The sequence below is a fragment of the Mytilus californianus genome, unplaced genomic scaffold, assembly GCF_021869535.1.
Source record: "Mytilus californianus isolate M0D057914Y unplaced genomic scaffold, xbMytCali1.0.p SCAF_1, whole genome shotgun sequence".
Lineage (NCBI taxonomy): Eukaryota > Metazoa > Mollusca > Bivalvia > Mytilida > Mytilidae > Mytilus > Mytilus californianus.
In genome coordinates, this window is record NW_026262581.1 from 42,505,893 (window position 1) to 42,531,325 (window position 25,433).

The window sequence follows — 25,433 nt, forward strand, 5'->3', positions numbered from 1 at the left end:
GTTAAATAATAGCTTACTTTACGCTGATTCCAAACATATACAGTTTCTTTATACTTTTGCTTAAGACAAGGGAGATAAGTTGCTACTTCCGGTTTTGAAAAGGTCACTTCTGCTTTACAATTTTAAGGTCAGATGTCTGCAAACCTAATGCAAAAGACCGCAAGGCTTTATCATGTATAGATATGAATTTATACCAAAGGTCAAAATCTAGAGCGTCAAAATACCTTTGACCTTGAACTAAATTTTAAAATCTGAAATCTGGGCCTCTAATCAAATGACCGAAGTCTCCACTCTATATGGGACATAAGTTCTATACCAATACAGCTAATTTTAATTATTTGAGGGGAGGAAACTCCATTAAAATGTCAACGCACCCTTTTAGCCAAAATATATATGTTACGACATGTAGCAAAAAGTAAAATAACAAAAATACCGAACTCCGAGGAAAATTCAAAACGGAAAGTGCCTAATCAAATTGCAAAATCAAAAGCTCAAACACACCAAACGAATGAATACTAACTGTCATATTCCTGACTTGGTACATGCATTTTTTATATGTAGAAAATGGTGGATTAAACCTGGTTTTATAGCTAGCTTAACCAGTCGCATAAAAATTCCATTATTTTGACAACAGTGTGTGAACAAAACAAACGCACATAATAAGTATAAATGGCAACAAACAGTTTAGTAATATATTTTGTTGATATCTTAAACGGTTCCTGAAAAGGATCAATTATAAGCCAAAATAAAAATTTAGAACCTGATCTTGACCTTTGATCTTGACCTCATTTCTTTCGTGTAAACCAAAGGACCTCATTTCAAAAGAACCTAGGTCTCTATAACTTGTGGTTTACCAATTACAATTACCTTTCACTTATTTTATATACAGAAGGGGAAATAACTCTCATATGGAGTCTCCGGGAAGCTTTGGTCAAAATTATTTTTAAGATCCTGAGGATATAACGAGCAAATTGGTAAAATGATTTTGTCGTAATCTTTTGACGTTGCAAAGTAGATGAGCACACAAGAAAAAACAGTGTTTAGGGAGATGTTCGGTTAAACAGGGTCAGTTTCAAAACTACAATGACTGTTCGATATCATATGCAAATATTCTGAGCGACATCTGGCGAAACTACTATACACCGCAAGAAAAAATAAATTATAATCAGAACAAAATCGAAAGTGGAAAGACCTAATTATAGAAAAGTTTTAACAAAGAATAACATTTATAAAACAAGTTGTTTACTTTTTTCCGAAAATCAATCGTTGGCGCAAATTTGTTTTGGTTGAAAATTGAAAAGGTGTTAATGTTTACATAAAGCTGTAACGTTACAAATGTTTTAGCACTAAGTTGTAAACTATTGAAACGCTATTTAAAATCTCATAGGATCAAAAGGAAAAACTTTACTAAATACAGACCACATTGTGGCAAGATGCTTTCGCAATATTAAACATATGTTTGCATTCTAAAGTGTATATTTGGAATTTTCTCCAAGCCGCAAACTCTGAATGGTTGTAAAAAGTCGCTAGGAAGCTAGTTGGATAAATGGAATGTTTGGTCCTCAGTGCTCTTCAACTTCGTACTATATTTGGCCTTTTAAACATTTTTGATTCGAACGTAATTGCTGAGTCATTTGTAGACGAAACGCGCGTATGCCGTACAGATTTTAATTCTGGTACCTGTAATTAGTTTATTGATACAGTTTGGGTAATCTTACCCAGATACTCTAAATTAAATTAATCCAATCTAAACTGTGTACGATTCTAATAAATGTTATGAGAAATTGTTTGTATTAAACGTTGTACGATTTAATAAATGTTATGAGCAATTGTTTGTTTTAAACGTTGTGGGATTTTAATAAATGTTATGAGAAATTGTTTGTATGAAACATTGTACGATTTTGATAAATGTTATGAGAAATAGTTTGTGTTAAACGTTTTACGATTTTAATAAATGTAATGAGAAATTGTTTGTTTTAAACGTTGTGCGATTTAGATAAATGTAATGAGAAACTGTTTGTATTAAACGTATGTCCAATTCTGCAGTTATGCTGGATTTTCTAGTAAGAACATCAGTTTACTACTCAAGAATCTAGTATCATGTAAGCCGTAATTGGACAAAAACGTTAAAAACATTTTTGGAACTTATCTCGTTACTTCGTTTACGGAGTACTGCATGATCATTGATTATCTGTCTTCAAATGAAAGCTGACAATCTTTAAATTTTTTTTCTTACTACAATGACACATTGTGAACGCAACAACTATGAGTCCGTTAAACAGAAAGCTCACACATTTTGAAAGGATGGTTCGCTATCTTGTGATTTTGATCACCAATTGTACCGTTATATTTCTTTCCATCAAAAGGAAAAGGGGAACTTTGATAGTTTTTCTTCTATTGGTCCACTATCACACCATGCTTAGCCTATTGAATAACAGCAACAAATACTAAATCTTGAAAACATATTGCAATGAAGTTTGTGTCAATGTTGTAAAACTCTATAATGAACACAAACAATGTTATTCCACATTTACACAGTGTCGGATAACATCTTCCTTTGGCGTTGCAATCTTGTTCATTTTGTAGACAAAACAAGAAACCTACTAGTAATTTGGAATGCACCCATAGTTTAATTAGATTTGAATATACATTTTCTTCCCTGGATATTGTCTGTGCAGTGAACAATGACACTGAAAATGATCAGATTCTTGTCGAAAACATTTACAGCAGGATGGTCTTGAGTTATAGACTATAGGTGCTGACGGGTGCCACATATGAATCAGGATCTTCTTACCCTTCTGGAGTACCTGAGATCACCCCAGGTTTTTGTGGGGCTCGTGTTGCTCAGTCGTTAGTTTTCTATGTTGTGTTTTGTGTACTGTTGTTTGTTTGTTTGTTCTTTTTCTTTTTTAGCCTTGTAGGTGGTTGTCAGTTTATTTTCGACTTAGGAGTTTGAATGTCCCTTTGGTAATGTTCGCCTATCTTTTATTAATTTACAGTTTTCCTTTTATTTGTCTTTGTACTTGACATGACTCGGCATTTGTATATCCAGCTAATAGGTGTTTCGCTTTGAGCGTTTTGTGATGCAGGAGAGTCCAGATGTACAATTCAAACTACAAAACATTTATGATGGAGTCTTTGTCAATTTTAGTGTTTGTTTGTTTGAAAATTCAAGTCAGTTTTCTTTGTATGTATATGATGTTTGATTACACAGTTTTGGCTGCTGGTTCTCAATTAGTGTGACGTTAACCAATCATGTCAGTTTCGGTTGCTCACCCATTTATGTCAATAAAACCGAACAATAAGCAACTATCATACAAGTGTGAGGTTAAGTTATCTATTATACCAGGTTTAATACACAATTTTCTTCAGAAAATGTCTGTATCATGTCAGGAATATGTTTCGTTTCGTTAGTTTGTATTGTCGAGCGTTTGATTTTGTCAGGTTTTATTGACTTTTCATGCCCTCGCCGTACGCGACGGGGGCATTATGTGTTTATCTTTTTGCGTCCCATTTTTGTTTCCGCATTTTAACTTAAATTTGCCAAATGCACACAAATAAACGAAAAAAAAAACAAACAAAAAAACAAATGAGCAATACAAAACACCACTACATTAAGATATGAGTTAATTCGTTCACCTTTACAGTACAGTTTATATTAGCAATCGTTTTTCTTCTCTGTCGGTTCTCTTGTCGCCAGTTTTGTTCTACAACGACAACAAATTAAAGCAGAATTAATGATCATATAAAAAAAGACTAGCTTAGGGAAACATCTTCAGTCTTTATTTTACAGCAATGCCATTTTTAAAAGTCTTTACTTCACGTAGAGATTCTTAACGTATTGTGACGTATTTTTGAATATATAACCATGGCATATTTGTCTAGATATATTGGTTAGCAGTTTTGACAGAACATGAGTTTTTTTAAATGAAAAATTAATCAAAACCAACAATCAGACAAATTAAACCGATGAATTTCTTTTCATGCAGAATTTCAAAGATTGTAAAATTTAGGATCTTGTTTGCTAATTGTTGACAACATCAAAAACACTGAATAACATTTTAATGTTATGGATACCTGTGAAATCATTATTTTGAAAATTTATTTCAGTAAACAAATCCATAATTTTTTTTAATGTTCTAATTCCAAGAGATAATATGAAATACAAAAACAAATAACGGTAAATTGGTCTTACTTCCTTGTCAATAATTAATGTATCAACCAATGTTGATTTTTTGCTGTATTGGTGGCTTATTGTTCGTTTAACTTTTGACGTATTGAAATTTGTACAATAGAGTTGAGCTGTGTTTTAGTCTGTACTTTTTTTTCACACATAAATGTACTCCAATAGATGCCTTCGACCCTTTTACATAAATATCAACGCTATTTAAACTTACACCGTTCGTCGATATTATTTACAGGTGATTTTCTCTTCCTTGTGATTTATTATTACAACCGCATAGATCCTTAAAGAAGTATACTAATCCGAGGACGGCGACAATGCAGACTGTTACTATTGCTGCATTTATTGCTGCATATATCCTACTGCTGCAGAACGTAAAAAAGAGTGAATTTTACAAATGTAAACATGGTTAAAAACTTTTTGAAAAAAGAACCAAAATATCGTCCTCCATCTAAATAGATTGGAAACAGTGTCGTCAGGTCACCAAAGATGCTCTTTCCTCGTTTTGTAAAAATTGGTGTAAACGGGAAAAATCTGTGAAAAAATCTCTTGATTCTTATTTAAATAAATGTATGAATGTGGTAGATAGTAGAATATCACATTTTGAAAATAATTTAGAAGTAAATAATAGAGTACATAATACGCCTATTTCCAGAATAAGAAATAAACTTCAAGAACTTTCAAAGCGGTTTGTGTTTGTACCGGCCGACAAAGCAGCCAACAATGTGGTGGTGGAATGCCGTAAATACTACACGGAAGTTCTTAAGAATGAAATTTTAAATTCATCTACATTCAAGTCCATGCGCCCCACAGAGAGTCATATAGTTAACAAACATATCATAACTACATCACAGCTTAAGGCTTCTTCTGAACATTTGAAGGTCCCTACTATGTATTGGTTACCTAAACTACACAAAAAACCAGTAAAATATCGTTTCATCTCGGCCTCTAGTAAGTGTTCTACAACTAATCTTTCAGTGCTTTTAACAAGTTCCTTAACTACTATCAAAGGGCTTATCATAAACTATTGTAATGAAATATGTGAAAATAGTGGAATTAACTATTTTTGGAGTGTAAAAAATTCTTTGGATGTTTTAGATAAATAACGTGCTTTTGATGGTCCTTTTGATTCTGTTGACAGTTTTGACTTTTCTACTCTTTACACTACACTTCAACGCAATCATATCAAACAAACAAAAATTTGACTATTTAATTAAATGGTCGTTTGGTAAATCTGAATGCAAATATATTTGCTGCAACTCATTTAAAGCCTTCTTCTCTAATGAAAGAGGTAAATATGCTAGATATACTTACTGGATGTGTGATGAGATGATTGAAGCTGTTAATTTTCTCCTCGATAATCTTTATGTACGTTTCGGCAGCAAAGTTTATCGACAGGTTGTAGGTATTCCTATGGGCACTAATTGCGCCCCCTTTAATAGCAGACTTGCTTTTGTACTGTTATGAATCGCAGTTTATGACCAAACTCAGTAAAGACCCGTCTAAATTGCATTTAATTGATAAATTCAACAACACTTACCGTTATCTTGATGATATTTTTTCGTTAAATAATCAAGAATTTTCTCAATATACTGCCGAAATTTACCCAAAGGAACTTACTTTAAATAAATCAAATTTAAACGGTAACAACTGTCCTTTCCTAGATTTAGATATTTCGGTTTTACACGGGTAACTCCACACTAAAATTTACGACAAAAAGGACGATTTTTCGTTCCCTATTGTTAATTTTCCCTTTTTGGATGGTGATGTTCCTTTGGCACCATCTTACGGTGTTTATATTTCACAACTCGTTCGCTATGCCCGTGTCTGTTGTGACGTTTTTGATTTTAACGAATGTAATCTATGTATTACTGGTAAATTATCAAGCCAGGGATTTCGTTACCACAAATTACTTAAAACCTTTACTAAATTCTTCCACAGATATAAAGATTTGGTTTTGAAGTTTGGTTGTACCTGTAGAAACTTATTTCAAACGGGATTGCACATCCTCATTTTTACGGCAATATTGTTTACCGTGCCCGGAAATTTAGAAACGATCCTGGTAAACTTATCGATCCTTTTAATAAACCTATTCTAAAAGGTTACCAACTCAACACTGTAATTAGATCATTAAATATTGTTTTTATTGGTACTGATATTGATTTTGTGATCAGTAAATTAAAAGCAAACTAAATAATATTGTTATATACATATACACATTCATAAATATACAATCTGTCGATACCTGTATCTTGGCATTGCACAAGGTCATGTTTTTCTCTGACTGTTTATGACGTCTTTACACTAAATCCATTGGATGTTGGATGTGTACGGATTGATAATTTAGTCTTAGATGCATGATTTTTTTTATTAGTTGTTAGTGGCTTATAACTAGCTGTCAGTAACTGCGAGTACTCTCAGATCTGTACTTAGTGTCTTTTTGTTGTTTGGACGTACAAGTACTCGGCCACGTCCACTTGTATTTGTAGTATTTGTATTTTTATCCATCTGATGAGTTAAGCCTCTTTCAACTGATTTTTATAGTTCGTTCTTATGTTGTACTGTTATACCACTGTCCCAGGTTAGGGGGAGGGTTGGGATCCCGCTAACATATTTAACCCCGCCACATTCTGTATGTATGTGCCTGTCCCAAGTCAGGAGCCTGTAATTCAGTGGTTGTCGTTTGTTTATGTGTTACATATTTGTTTTTCGTTAATTTTTTTGTACATAAATTAGGCCGTTAGTTTTTTTCGTTTGAATTGTTTTACACTGTCATTTCGGGGACTTTTATAGCTGACTGTGCGGTATGGGCTTTGCTCATTGTTGAAGGCCGTACGGTGACCTATAGTTGTTAATTTCTGTGTCATTTGGTCTCTTGTGGAGAGTTGTCTCATTGGCAATCATACCACATCTTCTTTTTTATATGAAAAGGATTAAGTAAAACAAACTATGATCTCTATAAAAAATCTTGTATTATTGTCCGTCTGGATATGAAGCTACATATATATATATAGGCAGTTTCGATTTGTTTATCACTTTTCAGCCGCCGTTCGTACAGGAAGGACTTTAAAACGGACTTCAATCACAGAGAAATAATCCAAGTCGAAGTTCAATAAACTAAGAACAAGCTACTTAACTTCACTGCTTAGCACACAGATAAATGGTTTTCATCTAGGATAGAAGGCATTGTCCGAGTCGTAGTTAGCCAAAATTTATGAAACAAAGACAGTGACCTACAAGTTTCGAAAAAGGGGCAATGAAAAACAATTTCTTTGTGAAAGGTCTGGAAGTAAACAACCAGATCGAATCAGAATATAAGAACAACAATAGCATCCAAACGGCAAAAAAGAAAGAAGTTGGAAGGTATGGAACTGATAAAGTCGAGACAATAGCCTATCATTAAGCTGATTCTTCAGACACAGGATGGAGGGTTGTCGACGAATACACGCACAAATCCATTAGCGGAGGATTACGGAGATAAAAAAGGGATATACAATGCACAGAGTAAATCCAACTCAATGTTGAAGAAAGAATGGCTGACCGCAAGATCGATTCACCGCCAACATCTTCCAAGACGAAATATTGCTCAAGAAAAACGATTCCAGTTAATACGAATAAGTTGTTTCACAAAAAAAAATGTTTCAATTTTTAAAAAAATAGAGAGAGTGTCCTCATGCTACGGTAGATAAAAAAACATGATAAGTACTAACATGTTTTACGTAACGTTAGTAGTAGTTCGAGCACGCCTTTGTATTAACAAAAACCGTTACGCAACACTACATTCAAAAGCAATACTACGATCAATAGTAATCGTGTACACTCAGGTATTTCACCTGTGTCAATAACTGGACAAAGATAGGTTCTAACGAATACGTTCTTAATGTTATACAAAACGAGTATGTGATTACTTTTTTTTAACTAATTCTAAAAGAAAAGTTTTGAAAATAACAAGTCGGCACGTGACATTAAGATTATTGTTTCGGAAGAGATCGACAAGTTGTAGAAAAAGAGGTGCATAAGCAGAGTAAACGAACAATCACATGTTATAAACCTTCAGTAACAAATAATGGGTCAAAACTCAGATTGGTATTAACAGAAAAATATAATCTACATTTGTTTAAATTCCGTCACAAAAACGAAGACGTCGTTACAGCAAAACATATAATTAACAGAAATGATTACATTTTTTCTTATCATTTGAAAAGTGAATACCATTATATTAGAATTATTTCACATTCTGATACTACATACCTAGGTTTCAAATGGAGGGATTAGTATTATGTTTACAATGTATTACCATTTGGCTTGGCAACAAGTGTTTTATTTTAGTAAAATAAAAAAAGCAGTGTCAAGTTGTTAAAGAGTACCAAATTCACTTGAATCTTTTTCCTAATGTTAATGAAGTAAGAAGGAAAGTATTTTTTTATTACATTTTTCGAAAGGACTAAGTAAGAAAAAAATCAAAGGAAAGAGCTACAATTTCTTTCTGTGATTTACAAAATACGAGTTTTCCTTCAACATGTTAAACAACTTTGTATACAAATATTCTTGTAAAAACTTTATAATGATTAAATAATACATTAAAACTATATGTCAATATCTCTTATTGAAAGTTTTTATTTGACTGGCTTCATGGTAACAAGAAATATAGGTAAACAGACAGAAAGCCAAAAAGTCATACTTAAGTTATTGACTAACATTTGAAAACAAAACAGAAAATTGTTCATTTGCATTAAAAATGAATAATTATCAACTTGTAATCATGCGAATGTTATGCTGATATGCACCATAAAGCCTGATTTTCTTAACAAAGATATTTACAATAAATAGTGTATACAAAGTCGTACAATGTATTATTATTCAGGAAAACTATAAATGTAATTTTGGAAGATACATTTTTGTTTATCATTTTTTTTTCAAATTTCATAACAGAGTTGTGCCTGTAGCATCACCGAAGAGACTTTTTTTTCCAAATGCACATCCGGTGGAGAAAATTTGGTACCATACTTTTTGTTCAGTAACGTTCTGTCCTACATTCAGAATATACTAGAATATATATGACAAAATTTTTATAAATCTCAATCAAATATGCTAATGAAAAATTTTCTAAGCTCTGAAACAATTGTTTAATCAAATACATCTTCCGTTTGGGTAATTTCTGTCAGTAAACAGCCAAAATTATTTCATTTAATACATTATTTCCTTAAATAAATTAATTGATTATCCTGTTTTTACATCAAGCAATTATAATTTAAAAAAAAATAATATATATACCATTATATATAATAAATTTCTGATTATTTTTATTACTTGTCTGTTGTTTTTCGAAATCAGTTCCAGAATAAGGTCCTCCTACACCATAAGAAGTCCAGTCACTTTCGGAGTCATACTTGCCTGAATAATATGGTCTTCTTCCTACTCGGACTCGATAGCTACCTCTTGATACACATGGTAAAGCAAAAATTAAGATCACAAATTAAGCAGGTCTAGAAAACTAGTTTTCGAACGCCAGAATACCTTTGCATGATAATTTCCCAAATCCAAAATGTAAACATGTCCTTTAGAAATCGACTTATTGCACAATGAACCACAATGCATTTTGGGTTAATACGAGTTAACCATACAACTTATAAAACGTAGAATTTGGTTGAAATTCATTTTTTATTGTATCTCGGAATCTACCATTTATTGGTTTGTCATATAATGTAACACAATTAATGTATATAAAATAAAGGCATAATATTTAATTTGCATGTTCAGATGGGAAAACAATATTGTTCATTAGCTTCATCAGCAATCAGCACTCGACTTTTTCTCCGTCTCCTCAGAGTAGTAAAGAACAGATTTTGCCTATTGTTATGCACTGTACTTATGCATTTATTTCACGTTTGATTAATTACAAAGTGCTCACTGTCCAGTAAAACACGTGGATATTTCTAACACCTTAGTAACGCTTTTTAAATAATTAATCTAAGAAACAAAACAACAGTTTTCATTTTTTATTTAACTAAATAATGAAATATTTGGGACATACATTTGACTAAAGTCCAAATGTAGCCTGAATTTTTGATGGAAATGCATTTTGTCTTTGGTTTTTCTTTTAGCTCAGACCTTATTGCAAAGAAACAAAAAACCACTGGCCTTACTGAATTAAAGCATAATAAAAATAATCTCATTTGTCTGCATACCTTTTCTTTGATTTGGTAGCAGTTAATGAAGCAACGAAATGCTATCATAACGATATTAAGAAAATTAATGACAACCCCTAAACCATAATTTCAGACAAGAATAAAAAAAATCAGAAAATTGGGTTACAGTATGACAGTTATAACAATTAACCAACTTTCAATTATGGATAGTCACCATTTTTGTAAAAATAACGATCCGCTTTACCTCTCCTTTTATTTTTAGAAGGACTTTACTGATGAAGTAGATACACACATGTTTAATTTTGTACCAGACGTAGCATCATTTTATTCTGTTACTTTTTTCACATACCTTTGAAATAAAGAACAGTTATCCACAACAATTTTTTGTAAAAAGTAACCATTTTCACGTTTTATAACCTTCTATCTTGTATTTGACTATTATATTCTTGTTGTTTGCCGTTAAAGGTTGACCTAAATAATTTTAAAAAGACAGCCAATTAATATTTAAATCAATGGGATTTCCATTCATTTCCTTCAAAAATTTCACATTCATCGTACAACAGGAAGAAATATGTTTTTTCTTTAGGTTACAATAAAAGTTACAAAAAAATTATTCATTGCTGTGCTGGTGTGTTAAAGATCTCAAATACAGATATATTTCGTTTTACTGTATTGTTTACTTTGTTAATTTTAACTAAACCATATAGATTAAAAAGCTAGATAATTAGATATTACTAAACTTAAAGTTTGTTTTAGTTTTTACAAACCTGTATGTTAAATACTAAAACTTTTCTCATCAAAGATCTCGCAGCACAAAATAAAACACATATTGTTTAGCGTCTATAAGTAAGACAATATTTTGACCAATCATATGAAAGCTCTGACTTGATATTGTGAGATATAAGATAACTTAAAATTATCAACATCAAAAAAACGTTTGGAAAACGAAGAGGTTACCAATCGGTATAGTATACAATGAATAGTGTGAGCATTTTTGGATAAATTAAAGATACATTTAGTTTTTTTTACCAAATTCTCAAATAGGATGACATAAAGGCAAATGAAATGAACTCATGGTATGGGTACATAAATTTTAGTGCGTCTTGTTTGGTTCTGAAAAGTATGTCGTAATTTATTATACTGTATGTTATATTACTAGATGTATGATCCTTGGCTAGGAAGTCTTCTTTTGTGTTGGTTGCTGAAGAACTGGAGTTAAACCACAGGCTGAGCCTCTCTCCGAGTAATGTATAGAAACATTAAAAGCTATGTATGAAAGCTACTGAGCCACCGGGGTAAAAATTAAAACAAAAACACAGTAATAATAACGTTGCAATTCCAATGCTTTATGTTTAGTCTTATCTTATCAAAACGTTGATATATGTTAAAGTCCGTATCATTTAGTCAAAAGTTAGAACCTTAACAGAGGTTCTGTAAATATTGATTAACATTTTGTTTTGGACATTCATTTTAGTGCGTCGTTTTATTTAAAAGGAGTTTAATGATGTGTACACTCGATCTTTTACTCACAAACCTGACATAACTCGTTCATAATTTATACAGATTTTGAGTGTTGGTAAGTTTACAAAACATTGAATACCAATAGATACATTAGCCTATCTGTTGATCGTAATTTCTTTTTCTAGAATCAACGCTTCTTAAATCTGTAGCTGATATGGACTCATCAAATTAAATTCTTATGTTTTTATTTTTTGTGCTGAATTCAATCGAGTCCGAATTGGCTTATTTACCATTTTCAGTTCACAAATGGAATTTAAAGACAATCATTTGACTTTTGCGAGTTTCTTTTGGAACAAAACTCCCTCCTTGAGATTTGTATTGTGTGACTGATATCATACACCGACGAAACTTCTCGGCTACCAATTGGTTGAAATTAAAATTTTAAATTTATATATGTCAGTTTATCAATGTAACCATTGTTTGCCTTTGAAAGGTTCAAATTGATTCCCTGTCTTTTTTTATATTTTAGATTTATTGAGATTAATGTTAAACAGTTTTACATGTGTCGTAATGAATATTTGTACAATAATTGCTTATGCAATTGGATTAACTTATGTAAACTGATGTGCATGAATAAAGTAGCCGTTTATCTGTGAAAACACTAAGTTGAGGAGCTGCATTTATTTTAGCTTTATGCAGTGTACATTTTCAGCAAAATGTTTTCAATTCTATTACTGTATAACCAGTTTTACTGCCCTCCATACAAACTATTCTAGAAAAAATGAAAAGCAATCCTTTTAAAAATCACTGTAGATGTCACATAATATGAGTTAAGGAACAGTATATCACATAAAAAATTTCAAGAAGAAAATACAGTCCTAGTAATTTTATTTTAAGTAAACATTAGATATCGAAGAATAACGTTCTTTTGTTGCAACACGGAAAATATGTTGTTTACGAACTACCCATTCATATTCCCTATTCCAAAACATTTTCTTTGATCGTATAATTTTGAAGTTATCGTAACACCACTTCATCAGTTATTCATTTTTTGTGAAATTCTGTCCTGGCACAGCAATAATAAGAAATAGGTGTACACATTTCGAATAGCCTTATATTTCCAAGTGTTAGTGTATTTGATAAAATATGTTTCACTTATAATCATACATCGTCCAATTGCTTTAATTTTTTTCATTTACTTAAATGACAAGTTATTTCTTTTTTTTTATTTTTCACAAACTTGTATCAATATCTGCTTTTCAGTTTGACAACAAGGTTCAGTTATACAACGAAACCAATAATTTAGGTTACGTTTTAGCGCCAAGTATTGCATGCGGTATGCATGCAATACTTGGCGCTAAAACGTAACCTAAATTATTGGTTTGATACAAGACCAGGGATGTTCCCAAATAATATCTTCCAATACTATGACCGATTCCGACGCTGAAAAAAAAAATGCCAAATAAACTTCTTTTAAGACAGTCAGTTGCCACACATAGCAACCAGTCATAAATGATCCAGTTTCTGTCAGTTGTTACCATTTTGATCTCGCTTGGTATGATAGCCTGAGAGACGAATTTCGCAATTTCATAACTCCTCTTCATTTTCCTGAACTATTAGATATTTCAGCAAGTCAACAAGCCAATCTTTTAAAGGTGTGAAAGGTCTGACTACTCAGCATATTGATTTTTAGGTCATATGTTTTTGGTTTTGCTTTAGATACCATCATTCTTTAGATTCTGGTTGTGCATAAGAAGTTCCCTTTACGTCCTATTTTGAAAATACTTTGTATGTAACCGCAAATAAGACTTGCAATAAGAGTTTTAGTTTTAGATCTTTCAGTATTAAACAAATCAGTTACTGTAAATTTATTTATTTTTGTGGGTTCCAACTTTCGTGGATTTAGGAACGTTTGGATTTTCGTTGATATTTGATTTCGTTGTTTTGTTAAAGTCTGCCTACATTTGAAATGAAAATTTGAAATTCATTGAAGATTATAATTCGTTGTAGCCCTTTATCCAAGAAATCCACGAAAATTGGTATTCAACGAATACTTATAAATCCACAGTAAAAAGGATAATTTAAATATGAAGAAGGTTAAACGGTTGTCCAAATGTTTTGATAAAAATCCTGATCTTTTATAATTTTGATGTAAAATTTAGTTACTGCCATTTTCAAATTTGTCCGCCGCACAAATTTTTGTTGATGGAATAACAGGTATTACTGCTTTTTATTTGAATATTGTGAACTTGCTTGAATTTAAAGATGACACTTTTTATCATTTCCTTATACAATTCAATTCAAGCTGGATGACCAAAAAAGATGAAAAAAGCATGTTACAATAAAATCTTTGGCTAGCACAATATCAATGAAAATATAGAAAAGTTTCAACAAAGCATAACACTTATAAAACAAGTTGTTTTCTTTTTCCTAAAAGCAATCATGTAAACGCTATCTAATGTTTTATAGGACCAATAAAAAACTTTACTAAATGCAAACCTAACTTTGGCAAGATGGCGTCACTGAAGCTTTTGCCTTCCTAAACATTTTAAAGTGTAAATTTGGAATTTTCTCTTAGTCGCAAACTCTGAAGGGTGTTAACAGTCGTTAGGAAGTGAAGTTGGGCAAATGTACCTGCTATTGATGATTATTGATGCATTGTCCCATGAGTTTGCAAAGACTTTGAGATAATACCATGTGGTTTAATGTCATTTAATATCACCAGCCCAGTAGTCAGCACTTCTGTGTTGACATGAATTATCATTTATATTGTCATAATTATAAATTAACTGTTTATATAACTTTGAAGCTTTCAAAATACTATATTTTTGATGTATAATATTTGGTCCTCGATGCTCTTTAACTGTGTTCTATATTTGGTTTATAAAACTTTTTTTGATTCGAGCGTGTCTGCCGTACAATTGTTAATCCTGTTATCTATAATGAGTTATATCATACCACATCTCCTTATTTTAATATTATTGAGTGTAGTTTGTGTCATCTTATGATTAACAATCTTACCCAGGTACTCAAAATTAAATTCATCCAATCTAAACTGTTATGATTTTAATGTATGTTATTTGAACTGTTTATATTAAACGTTGTACGATTTTAATATATATTATGATAAATTTTGTAGTTATAACAAGAATTAGTTTACTTCTGAAAAACCAAGTATTATTTGAGCTTTATATGGACAAAAAGTTAAAAATGTTTTGAGAAATTATCTTGTGACTTCGTTTACTGAGTCATTACATGATTATTGAGTATTACCTTAATAAAGGCAACAGTAGTATACCGGTGTTCAAAAGTCATAAATCGATTGAGAGAAAACAAATCCGGGTTACAAACTAAAACCGAGGGAACACATCAGCTATAAGAAGAAAACCAAGGAACAACAGGAACACTGAGGTGCAACAAAAACAAACGCCAACATACATAGAAACGAACTATTTGATAACAACTGCCGTATTCCTGACTTGGTACAGGACACTGTAAGAAAAATGGCGGGTTGCACCTGGTTTTATGGCTAGCCAACCTCCCGTTTATATGAAAATGTTAAAAAATATCGTTAAAATGACAACACTCCGTGACAAAAATACAGCACAAAAACACACAAGAAAACTCACCCCAGAGAAACGCACACCTTTATAGTATGATATAATAATATAAATGTCAACACAACATGCAAACCGCAGAACAACAACAAACATCTTCCATCAACGACAGACACCACAGGACATCACAAACAGTGACGAACTTACTTAACGAACATGCAATTTCAAACTTTATACAATTATTTTCACAATACCTGTCCAAACAATTGTCATGACAATGATGGTATTGAAAGGCAATTTTACAATTATTTGGACTACAAATGATAAAACACATTATCCAACCGAAATCATAACAGAAACATAAAAAATAAATACATGAATGTTGGATGTACAAAACACCGAGACACGTCGTATAACAATGCAAATTCACACTCGGTATATTCGGGAATAGATCACGTTCGGTACTAAGCAGACAGACGACATAGATGTTAAACCACAATCTAAGACGCGGTAAAAATGTCATTAGTTAGTTTATAGAATTAGACACAGACACATCGTATAGATCAACCAATTGGTGATGGTGTCCATAAAATTTATGGAGTGTCATTTTTAATCTTTACTCCTCATAACTCTGTTAAGCAGTTTCTGCGTAAGGAGCACACTCCTGTATATAAAGTCAGTATAGTGTGAACATACACGAGTATAACGTATCAATTGAAATATGTAAACACCATACGACGGAGCAGAGGGTATGTTACTGTTGTGAAATGAAAAATTGATAATTGGGAAGTTGAAATCATCCCGTTTGTCATAGATTTTAGTGTGAAATCGTCCATCTGTGTCCATATTGAGGAAAAGATCAAGGTATGAAACAGTCTTTCTTGTATTAGTAGTATCCTTAATTTCAAGTTCACTGGGATATATGAGATTCAAGTATTGACTAAAATATGGGTTATTCAGTGAAAGGACATCATCAATATATCTGAAAGTAAAATTAAAGAATTTTGCAAGTAGATATAGGAAGATGTGGTATGAGTGCCAATGAGACAACTCTCCATCCAAGTTGCAATTTATAAAAGCAAACCATTTTAGGCCAAGGTACGGCCTTCAACACGGAGCATTGGCTCACACCGAACAGCAAGCTATAAAGGGCCCTCCAAAAAATACTAGTGTAAAACCATTCAAACGGAAAAACCAACGGTCTAATCTATATAAAAACGAGAAACGAGAAACACGTATGAACTACATAAACAGACGACAACTACTGTAATCAGATTCCTGGCTTAGAACAGGTGCAAACATTTGCAGCGGGATTAAACGTTTTAATGGTACCAAACCTTCTCCCTTTTCTGAAACAAAAGGTGCTTTTTCTTTTTGTCTTTTAGAAGGTTCTGAATGAATTCTGCTTAATTACGAGTACAAAAACAAGTCGGCCAGAAGGGTTGCACAATAAGAACCCATTGGAATATCGACTGTTTTTTGTAATATCAATCCTCCAACTTCAACAAATATATTGTTGATTAAAAAGTTCAGCATTTTGATAATATCATCTTTACTGCAAGAATCAGTGTGGTTCTTCACAAAATAAGAATTATTATAACCCAGAACAAGAAATTTACATCTACGATTCCCATTTTTATAGAAAAAGTTCTGTTTAATGAGATGGTGAAGTCGATCTTTCAATTGAGCATTCGGAATAGTAGTGTAAAACGTAGAAAAATCAAAGATCTTAATGTTGCTGCAAAATGGCAGAGATTGTGATCTAAGATTTAGCAGGAGATCTTTAGAATTTTTTCACTGGTTGGTTTAAACATATTTTATTGTTCAGAAACTAAACAAATGGATGAGACACAAGTTTTACAACTTAATAATGTCTTCTCCAGTACATACACAATTTACAAATAAATGAACATTAAAAGAAATATACAATATATATATACATATACTTTTTTATAACGTATGAAAACGTTGAAAATGAAGTGGAAATTGGTTTAGGTATATAAAACACCTCTGGTTGAATATATCTCATCACAATATTTTTGAAGGCCATCTTTTACTGTAGAAAGAATAGTAGCCAACACTTTAAAAAGATGTTTAGTCGAACATCTCGATGATCTAGATATGTATCGTTCTTTATACAGAGTTTTTTGAAGTTTTGGTATACAGTTTAATGACGCTTTCTTTGATGTTAATACCAAATAAAAAAAAGGACAGATTTGTGATTTTGTAAAATTTCATCATTAGTAAATGATGTTAAAGAATATGTAGGATTACCAGTTGTGCTGTTTATTCCAAGCTCTTTTGTGAGACATTGCAAATAATAGTTTGTACATACGAAGACAATATTATTGGAGCCTTGATCTGCTAGAACAACGACATATTTGTCATGCGAAGAGGATAAAGCATACGCAACCTCCGGGTTCTTGAATGGATTAGAAACACTTGTGCTAATAGTACATCGTAGTTTCTGAATGCGCTTCTGAATACATGATCGAATAGCTTTAATCCATTCAGACAAAGTTTTTTAGTTCTGGTTCGTCTGATTCGCGCTTTAACCATTTTCTAGCATAGTCCTCAACCCCATGACTAAATATAACTTAAACACAAATGTAAATTTGCCGACAGCCCGTCGAACGTGATAAACGTCGTATTCAATTTGCATTACAAATAATTTCTAGCATTACACATTTTAAAATATCAAACATATACAATGTATTATATATAAATGTGTCAATAGTGTATTCGCTTTCTGAATTTTTACCCTTCATAGATAGTCAAGGCCGTCCAGAAAAAAACCCCTGATAAAATCATTATTTATATATATGAATATGAATGGAAACCTGTATCTGATGCCAATGCTCGAATCTATCCCAGGATAAAAGTGTCGGACCACACCTTTAATTAGCAAATATGTATATAAATAGAAAATCAAGTTTAATTGCAATTGGCAATTATAAAAAGGAGCTTACTATATTGACCGACGGCTAGAAAGTGAAGCGGTTGAAAAACACCAAGTATATCGTAATACAAAATTCGACTTTCTGATTGGTCAACTTTGTTATGCCTTATGCATATTTATGATAACGTAACGACAATACAATATTTTCCCGCTTTACTATACGAACTGCGGGAAAGTACTATTATCTGTATTCAGATCATATCTGACAATATTTGACTTTTATACTATCTTATCACAATAATACCATGTGAACGCACCAACTCTTAGTAGGTTTATACATTTTTGGCTTTCACATATTTGGCTTTGAGCGTTTCTGATGAAGATGAATCCAGAAAAGCCCTTCTGATGCATGAAATTTATAACGCATGGTTTTCATTTTTTAAAGAGAAAGGTCAGACATTTTGAAAAGATGGTTCGCTTTCTTGTTATTTTGAATCCCAATTGTACCATTGTTTTGTCTCCCAATTTATGGACAAATTGGGACTTATCTACTAGTGTGTCACTATCACTACATGTTTAGCCTATTGAATTACAGCAACAAATGCGCAATCTTGACATATACTTTACTATGAAGTATGTGTCCCTGTTGTAAAACTCTATATTGAACACACAAAATGTTATTCCTCATTTACACAGTTACGGATAACATATTGCTTTGGTATAGCAATTTTGTTTATTTTGTAGACAAAACAAGGTAGATAATAGTAATGTGAATGCGCATAGTTCATTTACGAATAGATAATTTAATCAAGTGTATTCTTTAAAAAGATGATATGTAAAAAAAATTGCCCGAATTTGGGCATATTGGATACATTTCAAATAACAAATATATTAAGCACGCAGAGTTTAATGAGATTTGCAAATTTCCTTCTCTAGATATTGTCTGTACAGAATTATTAGACATAACAGGCATAATAATGACACTGAAAATAATTAGATTCTTGTAGAAAACATTTATAGCAGGACGGATTTGAGTTAAAGATTATAGGTGTTGACGTTAATTATCGTTTTATTACTTTACAGTTTTCCTTTATTTGTCTCTGTACTTGATGTGATTCGGTATTTGTGTTTCTAGCTATAGGTTTTTTTTTGTTTTTTTTTTGCTTCTGACGCAGGAGGGCCAAGTTTTACGATTCGAACGCATGCATTTCTACACTTTTTGTCAGATTTCATTTTTTTTTTGATTTTTTTTGTCAGTTGTATTTTTATGTCTGTTTACAGAGTTTTTGCTGCTGAATCCAATCCAATCATGTCAGTTTCGGTTGCTTACCCAATTTTTTTCAATTTAACAAATATGATGTTAATCTAGGTATAAAACCAGGTTTAGCCAACATTTTTTATTCGGAAAATTCCTGTACAATGTCAGAAATATGACAGTTATTTTCTGTTCGTTCAATTGGTTATTATAGTCGAGAGTTTTATTTTGCTAGGTTTAATGGACTTTTTTATAATATTTTTCGGGGACAGATAATTACTCGTATCATACATTCTTCTTTTGCATAAGCATTTAGATTTCAGGTTGACAATTATTTTTTTGCAATACAATTGAGAAGGGAAATGGGGAATATGTCAAAAAGACAACAACCCGACCAAAGAACAGACAGCAGCCGAAGGCCACCAATGGGTCTTCAACGCAGCGAGAAAATACCGCACCCGGAGGTGGTCCTCAGCTGGCCTCTCAATAAAATTGTGTACTAGTTCAGTGAAAATGGACGTCACACTAAACTCTAACATATATGAATACATTGTAAAATGAATAATACCATAAATAATAAACAAGTGTCAATACATTTGAACGCTTTTAATATTTCCGAGTCTTCCAAAGTTGTAAAGAAAGTTAGTACAGAACTGCTATCAAGAACTTCTCTATCATTACTCTTTCGCCAGTTTTGTTCTACAACGACAATAAATTGAAGCAGAATTAATAAGCATATAAAAAACATTTGTTTTTTTAGTGCAAAATCTTCAGTCTTTAATTAACACCGATCCTTTTTTTTAAAAGCCTTGAATCTTGATTTGAATTTACAAATAAGATTACTGCTTATTGTGCGGATTTCGAGTCTCTGAAAAAATAATATGACGTATTTTTGAATATATAACAACAGTATTTTTGTCTAGAGATATCAGTTAGCAGCTTTGACAAACTCGGAGTATTTTAAAAGGAATTATTTATCAAATCCATTAATTTTGATGTTGATTATTAATTTGATATTAATCATTAATTTGAAAATTTTTTTAATTTAAAAATTATCAACCAATGTTGATTTTGTTTTGGCTGTATTGGTGTCTTATTGTCTGTTTAACTGTCTTCGTATTGACATTTTTACAATAAAGTTGAGCAGTGTTCTTGTTTGCAGTATACGTATAAATCTACTGAAATAGATGCCTTCAACATATATATCCACACTATTTAAACTTACACTGTTCGTCGATATCATTTAGAGGTAACATCATTATGTTCCTTCTATTTTCTCTTCTTTGTAGTATATAATTACGACTGCACAGTTTTATTAAGAAGAATATAAATCCAGAAAGAAATAAGCCACAGACTGTTACTATTACTGCATATATCAAACGCCTGCAAAACGTAAAGAAAATATGTATCAAAGAAAATATGAAAAGGGTTTAGACAAACAAACCATCAACTTTATAGCAAATGTTGTACTATTGTCCGTCTGCCCTCTGTCTGTATCAGTCTACTCAATTTTTCTGAAAATCTAAATCACGGTCATGTAACGTAAAAGTCATTGTCCCCGACGTCATTATGTTTGATTCATGAAAGTATTATTGTCTTTATGATGAATAACGCATTAATACAATCCGATAAAATCGATTATAAAATTGTCAACATTTTTATAAAATAAAAGCTATGCGACAAAATGTAAAGCCTTTGTGAACAAAAATTATCGATTTGTAACTTGAAGCTGATATTTTACAATATCAAACTATCAATTTACATAAAACCTGATAATCAATTCGTATCGAGCAGTTTAAGGTTTCATTAGCGAATGAGTCGCTCATTTTGTATCAATACATACCAAAACCCCAGATGAAAGGCTTATAATTTGTCACGTCAGACGTGCATTTCCTCTACAAACGACTCAGTAATGGCGTTCGAATCAAAACAGTTGGAAGAAAAATCAAATAGGAAGTTGAAGTTTTTAAATTGATAATATTTCAGTGTATTCTTTTTTAAGGTAACAATAAAGCACAGTAACATACTATATGCTAAGCTACAGGGAAGCTATTGGATGTAATTGTCTTATTCAACTATGAAAAGTTATAGGAACTATTTAGAATAAGCGAGAGGTGTGGTTTCATGAAAGTGGCCTAAAACAAGTCGTGTTTTGTATGAGGAAGTAAATTTAAGACATGATTTAAGACAAGCTTAGGTATTACCTTAAAACATCCTTATTAAATTATGATTTTAATTAGACATGACCGAAGACAAAACAATTAGTGTAGGCGACTAAATAAAAACTTATCATAGATACCAGGCTTATTATTTACTACTCCAGGCGCGCGTTTCGTCACCACACATCATACAAACATTTTCGATGATATTGTGTAGTTCAATTTCACTGGATTGATTGATTGATTTTTTTCTACTCCACTTACAGCTATAATAAAATTGAGAATGGAAATGTGGAATGTGTCAAAGAGACTACAACCCGACCAAAGAGCAGAAAACAACCGAAGGCCACCAATGGGTCTTCAACTTATAATAGTTGCGGAAGACCCCTTATCATTATTCAAATTAGTTTCCAAGTTGTGACCATTAAAAATTGGTTTTTCACAATTTTCCCATAGACTTCTATAGTAACACCTATGTTCTATCTTTAGCCATGGCGGCAATTTTTTGTTGGATAGCAGGGTCAGTGGATACATTTTTCATTCAAGATAGCGTTTTGAAAATTGTGGCTAAGCTTAATTCTATTTGGCCAAGTATATTAAGTGGAGAAGATTTTTGTAAAAGATTACAAAAATTAAGAACAATTGTCAGACATTGACTATTAAGGGCAATAACTCCTCAAGAGGTCAATTGACAATTTTGGTCATTTAACCTATTTGAAGATCTTACTATGCTAAACATTATTGCTGATTATAGTTTATATCTATCTATAATAATATTCAAGATAATAACCAAAAACTGCAAAATTTCCTTAAAATTACTGATTCAGGGGCAGCAACCCAACAACAGGTTGTCTGATTCGTCTGAAAATTTTAGGGCGGATAGATCTCAACCTGATTAACATTTTTATCCATGTCAGATTTGCTCTAAATGCTTTAGTTTCAGAAATATAAGTCAAAAGCTGCATTTTACCCCTATGTTCTATTTTTAGCCATGTCGGCCCTATTGGTTGGCAAGCGGGGTCATCGAACATATTTTTTTAAACTAAATACCCTAATGATGATTATGGCCAAGTTTGGTTAAATTTGACTCAATAGTTTCAGAGGAAAATATTTTTGTAAAAGAAAAAAAAATTACAAAAATTGTAAAAAATTGACTATACAGGGCAATAACTTCTTAAGGGGTCAATTGACCATCTTGGTTCTGTCAACTTATTTGTAGATCTTACTTTGCTGAACATTATTGCTGTTAACAGTTTATATCTATCTATAATGATATTCATGATAATAACCAAAAACTGCAAAATTTCCTTAAAATAACCAATTCAGTGGCAGCAACCCAACAACGGTTGTCTGATTCGTCTGAAAATTTCAAGGAGGATAAATCTCAACCTGATGAACATTTTTATTCCGTGTCAGATTTGCTCTAAAAGCTTTAGTTTTAGAGATATAAGCCAAAAACCTGCATTTTACCCCTATGTTCAATTTTAGCCATGTCGGCCATGTTGGTTCTGACACATTTTTTAAAGTAGATACCCTAATGATGATTGGGGCCAAGTTTGGTTAAATTTGGCCAAGTAGATTAAGACGAGACTTTTGTAAAAGTCAACGGACGACGATGGACGACGGACGCCAAGTGATGTAAAAAGCTCACTTGGACAATTGGGCCAGTTGAGCTATAAACATGCAAGACTAACAAAGGCCAGATGCTCCTAACTTGGGACAGGCGCAAACATGTGGCTATAGTGGCTACTAAATTAATTATATCAGGAATTATCTCAGGGAACAGTCAGAAATGTTGAAAAACGAGGAATTTCACTAATTCAATATTGAAGACTGAATGTCAAAAGCTGAAAATTTGAAAAGCAAATTAGCATGGGAAAACAATGAACTGAGAGAGGAAATTTTAGAGATGAGGTTTCATTCCATAAAATACATCTTACTATTTTCTGGAATCCCAGAGCATGGTAGACGGAGTGATGAAAATACAGAGGATGTTAATAGAACTTGAATGTTTTTCAAAAATGAACATAGATTAGAAAAGAGAACGGATGGTAAACCGCGGAGTATTATTGCAGATTCACAAGCTATAATCATCATGAGAAGATCTGACATGCCGTAATTGATAAACTTATAGACAATGCCAACTACTCTGTATATCAATAATACCCTATGGAGATTTCAGAGAGGCGCCAACAATTAGTCCCCAGGTTGAATGATGCTAAAAAAACATGACAGACGCGCAAGAGGTCTAAATGGCAAATTTTTCATCGACGGACACTTGGTAAATAGCCAACCACCACCTCCCGGACTTCCAGTAGAGTTTTCACAGATTCGATCGACCACAACCGCAACACTTTCAGTCGGCTTAAGAAACCCCACTAAGACCACGATAGGGGACTGACAACAGGAGTTGTAATGTTCCTTCGAATAGCAATTTGGATACTATAGAAAATGAAATAACAATCTTATCTCTTAATGTATGTGGTCTAAAATCAAAACTTTTGTATCATGATTTCAATGGTCTTATCAAAAATGATATTTGCCTATTTGTAGAGACGAAAACAGATAAAATGGTTACAACTATTGTTGTAAACACAGAAGTGGTTTTGATAGAAAGTCTAGTGGATTAACAATTGTATATAAAGATAATTTGAAGTCTTACTTAAAATTTCATAAAACAAAATCTGATTTTGTACAATGGATAACAATTTCGAATGAACTATTACAAGATAATAAGAGTTACTGGTATTCCACCTGAAAAATCTAACTATGCATCAAAAGAGATTTTTTTTGGAAGATGAACTTCTTCATTTACATGATAATAGTTGTGACATCGCATTATTAGGAGATTTTAATGAAAAAAACGAGAAAATTAGATGACTTTGTTGTACCTACTGACTCTTTTTTTTAACTTTTGGATGATTTTCATGATAATGTATTGCTAGTATATTTGTTTGATTATTAGAAACTTTTGTTGAATACTATTTCTCTATCAAGATTTTCAGAAGTTACGTCTCAAGTTAATAATAATGGATCCAAATTGCAATTTTTTGTAAAAAACTAAATATTTATATCGGAAATGGCAGATTGAATGGAAATGATAAATCTGTTTGTAAGAAGACATGTAATCATGTATCACTTCTAGATTATTTCTTATTATCCTCAAATGGTTACCAAATGTAAAATCTTTAGATGTTTTAGATTACAATCCCCTATATTCAGATGTACCTTGTGGGCTAAATGTGTATTTGAATTCCAATGGAATGAAAAATAATACAAAACAAAATGTAGATCATTGTACATGTTGTAGTAAATCTAATTATATTAAATGAAAAGCTTCCAAACAAGAGGAGTTTCTCGAAGGTAATTTTAGAAGCCAATTGTCATTCGTAGATCTTGATACTATGTTTAATGAAGAATGTAAAGGCAATCAAGTGAAACATGTTATTGATAAAGCGGAGAACAAAATTGGTGAGATCTTGAGAAACACTGCAAAATCAATTTGTTGTTGCATAAACTCGACTCGGCAAAAAGTGAAACCTGACAGTAAACCATGGCATACAAAAGTTGTCAGGAAAAACAAAAGCAGTTTAATATTAACCGTAGAAAATATAATCTGCGAAAGTCGTCTGTAAACAAACAGATACTCACGAGATCGGTTCGAGAATATAAAAATGAAATGAAAAATATGTTATAATGAACATTTGAAGAAATTTCAGACGCAACATCGAAGTCCCTCTAAAACCAATACAAAATTTTTTGGGGTATAT

The 25,433-nt window shown here is 31.9% G+C and overlaps 2 long non-coding RNA genes across 2 annotated transcripts in view; both read right to left on the minus strand.

Annotated features, from left to right (window-relative positions):
• Positions 1–3,571: 3,571 nt before the first annotated feature.
• On the minus strand, positions 3,572–10,796 carry LOC127703587 (uncharacterized). The gene is made up of 3 exons (XR_007983003.1): positions 10,682–10,796; positions 4,398–4,548; positions 3,572–3,707 (listed from the first exon to the last, which is right to left on the minus strand). It is a non-coding gene; the product is annotated as an uncharacterized LOC127703587 (long non-coding RNA).
• A 9,299-nt stretch (positions 10,797–20,095) lies between these two features.
• Positions 20,096–25,433, minus strand: part of LOC127703353 (uncharacterized) — a 43,678-nt gene continuing 38,340 nt past the window's right edge. Inside the window, exons 3-4 of the long non-coding RNA XR_007982956.1 lie at positions 20,730–20,887; positions 20,096–20,203 (exon numbers count right to left, since the gene is read on the minus strand). This is a non-coding gene — a long non-coding RNA (uncharacterized LOC127703353). The remainder of the gene's footprint in view (positions 20,204–20,729; positions 20,888–25,433) is intronic.